Source organism: Macaca nemestrina, chromosome 11 (genome assembly GCF_043159975.1).
Source record: "Macaca nemestrina isolate mMacNem1 chromosome 11, mMacNem.hap1, whole genome shotgun sequence".
NCBI classification, from domain to species: Eukaryota; Metazoa; Chordata; class Mammalia; order Primates; family Cercopithecidae; genus Macaca; species Macaca nemestrina.
In genome coordinates, this window is record NC_092135.1 from 104,423,723 (window position 1) to 104,429,057 (window position 5,335).

At 38.8% G+C, this 5,335-nt stretch overlaps 1 long non-coding RNA gene across 1 annotated transcript; it reads right to left on the minus strand.

Moving 5' to 3' along the window:
- Positions 1-423: 423 nt before the first annotated feature.
- On the minus strand, positions 424-2,570 carry LOC105468029 (uncharacterized). The gene is made up of 3 exons (XR_979240.2): positions 2,388-2,570; positions 1,769-1,891; positions 424-562 (listed from the first exon to the last, which is right to left on the minus strand). It is a non-coding gene; the product is annotated as an uncharacterized lncRNA (long non-coding RNA).
- Positions 2,571-5,335: the final 2,765 nt, after the last annotated feature.

Sequence of the window (5,335 nt, forward strand, 5' to 3'; positions counted from 1 at the left end):
AAATGTACCGAGGGGCAGCAGTTTTCTTCACTATTGCCTTGTGATATCAATAGAAACGTTAACATGGTGAGAGGCAGAAGCAGAACCCCCAAATTATGTCTTAGTAATATTATAAAATTAATTTTTTGTCTCACGGACTCCCTGAAAGGGTCTTCCAGATTCCCAACAGTCCATGGGTCATCGTTTGGGAGCTGGTGACTTGCAGCATGCTGTTCTCGTAGGATTAAGCCTTCATCATCTCAGTCAAGGAACCCTGAGACAGGAGGCTGGGAGCTGCAAACATCACAATTTTGCATTGAAATTAGGCTTGGACAAAGAGTATTTAAATTGTTTGATCTACCAATTATCTGTTTATCATGTGACATGTTTACTTATGTACTTATATCACTTAGTTCGTACGGTTTATCTTATAAGTTAGAGCAACGAATTCATCAGTGGAATTTTATAAATATTTTATAGTTAGTAAGAAATAGTTTGATGAGATAAAAGGTAATCTTTCAGCTTGAAAAATGAAGTTATTCAGTTACTGTAGAACTCTAGATGTTCCAAGGACATAAGTCACCTATAAGAATAGAGAAAAAGGCAGAAATCAATGATAGTATTTCATACGGGGAAAGTGCATTTTCACATTCCAAAATTAATCATTATTGTATTGGAATCTAAAAGGAGAACATTTTCAATACGAATTCTGTTTCTATTACTTGCTATTGGAAATGGGTAACATTTATTGATAAGCAACTTTATAGAACACAGCAAGTTTTATATATATACACACACACACATATATACACATATATACACATATATATACACATATATATACATACACACACACATACACACATATATTTTTTTTGAGATGGAGTCTTGCTCTGTTGCCCAGGCTGGAGTGCAGTGGCATGATCTCAGCTCACTGCAACCTCTGCCTCCCAGGTTCAAGTGATTCTCCTGCCTCAGCCTCCTGAGTAGCTGGGATTACAGGTGCACGCCACCACGCCTGGCTGATTTTTTATTTTTAGTAGAGACGGGGTTTCACCATGTTGGTCAGGATGGTCTCAAACTCTTGATCTCGTGATCCACCTGCGTCGGCCTCCCAAAGTGCTGGGATTACAGGCGTGAGCCACCGCGCCTGGCCAAGTTCTATATTTTTTAAGGACACGTTTTGATTGAGGCCAGTTTCAGTTTAAGCAACAAGATTAAGAAGTTGTTATGTGAGTGGAGAGTTATACTAAAAGGTTTTTAAAATGGTCATGAGGATATGCAAAAAGAGAATTCCAGTGTGTCTTCAGGTGATAAGAAAGGACTCGCCTTACACATTAGTAGTAGCCAGTGAGAAAAAAATAGAAATCCATAGATACTACTGCTTTGAGAGAACCAAGATATGCAGTTGTCTTGCTATGAAGAATAATTGGGAGGTTTGATCAAATCTCTGCTAAGAAAAAGTGCTATGATCCTAATAACTTAAAAGCTTCTTGTCAGGGAAGTATCTGATGCAGTGACCTTCACCATGGTGACGCATCTCGCTTATTCAGATAACACTTTTTAAAAATAAATTGAGGATCTGTTCTATTCAAGGCACAGAATAATTGCTCTGAGAAAAAATTGTAAATACGTGTCAAACCTGCGTGTTAGAATTAACCAAAAGCTTAACAATAGTTTAGTAACGTGGTGATATGATACAAGAAAATGGAAACACGGCACAAGATTGGACGCACATATATACAGTCCTCCATCCCTTATTCATCTACTTTTATTCCGACTAACTTACACTTTATCCTTTCCTAGTCTTTCATCCTCTGAGAGAGTCCCAGGCATTACCCTCCTCCTTCCTTCTCTCTTCGTTCATTTATTCAGCAAATATGTATTGATCATTGCTTGTGTGCCAGGCTCCCTGTTAAGCACAAAGGATACAGCCATGCACAAGGCACATAGGTCCATTTGACACTTACAGTCTCGTTGAGAAGATAAAAATTAAACAAATAATGACATAACCAATACTTATAGTTGTGATAAGTCCTACCCAGGAAAAATAGAGAGGGCCACGAAAATGTAAAGCAGATCTGACCTAGACTTGTGGGTTTGGACTGAGATTCAGTCCTGTGTACAGGTCAGACAGCCAGAGTCATCAGGCCAGTAACTAATTGTGTAAGCCCAAGGGACTAGGGGACATATGAAGCTACAGTAGGGTGACCAGTCAGATTGAGGTGCTTCCAGGGCCATGGGACTATTAGTGCTAAAATTAGGGAGGTCCTGGGTAAACTGATATGAGTTGGCCACCTAGGACTGTATTCATCCCAGAAAATTTTCTATCCAGTGACAGGCTCTAAGCACCTTTGAAATTGATGAATTTTAAAGAGGCACCTAGTAATGATACAGAATTTTCCCACCTTGTCATATAAAGGGATGGGTTGTGAAATGTACGAACTGGATCACAGGAGGTGAGACCCAAGGGCAGGTCTCTGCCACTGCAGAACATTGTTCAATGTGGCACTGGAGATTCCTGGTGGCCCCAAGCCCATTCAGTCAGACTGCTTCATTTACAGAGGGAGCGGTGATTAAGTGACTTTACTGTGGTCAACATCACTAGTTGACAATAGAAGTGATGCAGATCTGGTTTCCCTGGAAACAGACTCTGAGATGGAGATTCTATTGCAAATGATTTATTAAGGCTTGTTCTCAGGAGTGAGGGAAGCAGGATTGGGCAGAGAAATTGAAATCTGATGCAGCCTTAGCCTGGAAACAAAAGCTGGAGGAATCTTCAGAGATGTGCAGATAGAGATGAGGGGGCTGAGCCCCCCAGTCATTGCATGCAGATTGACTCCTGGGGGAGGCATAACCTTTTGGCTGAGGTCCCTTTTAATCAGCTGAGGCCATGAGTACTTAAGTCTTGAGGAGAGGACCTGGGTGGCACACAATCTCACACACCAGGTCTTCCAATTTCAGGTCAATGTTTCCATTTTATCAAGCGTCGACATTTACCAAGATTTGCCCAGAGACATCTTTCAGCTCTTGATTTAACATATAGTTAAATAAATGCCCTGGCTTCAGAAAGATACCGTTCAATAATGTAAAATCATAAAGCTGTTAATAATGAATTAATCTGTAGATAAAAATGGGATATAATTACTGTATAATACTTTCACTGAAAAGACACTGATTATCTCAGGTGGAAGCTGACTTTTACAATATAAATTATGATGTGCCTGTGACTAAAGAACCAGATATTTCTAGAATGCCAGCATTTGCCAAGATAAAATATGAGATGACATTTCTCTGATAGCTTAGAAAGTATTTCATGGACCTCTGAGAAGTTTCAACACAAAGTTAACAGAGTTGATAAAATATATCTAAAGACATAATTTTCAAAGATTTACATTAATCAATTATTTTAAAAAACTGTCAATGAAGCCAAGATTTCAGACCTTGATTTAATAGACTTTGGGCTTTTCCTCAATATTAACATAGTGTTATGTAAAAGCATAACCAAAAGTCTACATTTCATCATATAAAATTAGGACTTTTGGGATTGAGTCGGTTATAAACAAAAAAAAATCACATTTTTGCCTTGAAATCTGATATGGTGAAATTGCAGAATAATAGCCTTCAACGCAGGTTACGTATTAGAATTGCCAGAGGAACATAAGAAAATGTTCAGACCCCACTCATTCTAGACATTTTGAGTTAGAATATTGATGTGGGTCCCAGAGTTTGGATTTTAGCCAAGCTCCCAAAATAATTCCCAAACAGCTAGCCAGGCACTAGTCTAGTGTCCTCATTTACTTTTGTGAACTGCTGGCATAGAGTACAGCTTCTTTTCCAGGGCCATGTTTTGTTGTAGTTGTCTTTTTAAAAACAGTGGTAAAATATGCATAACATAAAATTTACTGGCTGGGCGTGGTGGCTCATACCTATAATCCCAGCACTTTGGAGGCCGAGACAGGAGGGCTGCTTGAGCCCAAGGGCTTGAGACCAGCCTGGACAACATAGCAAAACTCTGTTTCTAAAGAAAATGAGCCGGGCATGGTGGTGCATGCCTGTGGTCCCAGCTACTCGGGAGGCTGAGGTGTGTGGGTTACGTAAGCCTGGAGGCTGGGGATCAAGGCTGCAGTGAGCCGTGATTGTGCCACTGCACTCCAGCCTGGGTGACAGAGCAAGACCCCATCTCAGCCCCCCGAAATCTATACATCTATACCATTTTAACCATTTTTAAGTGTACAGTTCAGTAGCATTAAGTACCTTCCGTACATAACTACATTGCTGCATAGCCATCACCACTATCCATCACCAAAACTTTATCATCTTCCCTAACTGAAAATTTGTACCCATTAAACAATCATTCTCCATTCTCTGCCTCTTCCCAGGATCTAGTAACCACCATTCTATTTTCTTTGTGAATTTGACTTTCTGAGTTTCCTTATATAAGTGGTACTATACAGCATTTGTCCCTTTGGGACTGGCTTATTTCACTTAACATAACATCCTTAAGGTTCATCTATGTTGTAGCATGTCTCAGAATTTCCTTCCTTCTTAAGGCTGAATACTATGCCTTCTCACCACATTGTAGATGGACACTTGTCTTGCCTCCACTTTTGGCTATTGTGAATAATACTGTTACGAACATAGAAATATAAATATCTGTTCAAGTCCCTGCTTTCATCTCTCTCGGATACATACCAGAAGTGGAGTTGCTTGATCAGATGATAATTCCATTTTTAATTTTTAAAGAAATCACCACAGCATTTCTCACAGCAGCTCCACCATTTTATCAACAACAATGCACAGGGTTCCAATTTCTCCATATCCTCACCAATGATAATTATTTTGTTTTTTAAAAAATAATAGCCATCCTAAATGGTATGACGTATCTCATCGTGGTTTTGATTTACATTTCTCGAATGATTAGCGATGTTGCACATCCTTTCTGTGTTTATTGGCCATTTGTATATCTTCTTTGGAGAAATATCTATTCAAATCCTTTGCTCATTTTAAAAAGCACGGTTTTTTTGTTGTTGTTGAGTTGCAGGGGTTCTTCATTTATTAGGGGTATTAACTCCTAGTCAGATATGTCAGTTGTGGATATTTTCTCTTATTCTGTGGGTTGCCTTTTAACTCTGTTAATAATGTCCTTTGATGCACAAAATTTTTATATGTACAGTCCAACTTAATCTGTTTTTTTGTTGTTGCCTGAATTTTTGTTATCATATCCAAGAAATCATTTCCAAAATCCATGACACAAAGTTTTCTTCTATGAGTTTTATAACTTTATCTCTTACATTTAAGTCTTTGATCTAGTTTGAGATAATTTTTATATATGGTCTAAAGTAAGAGCCCAACT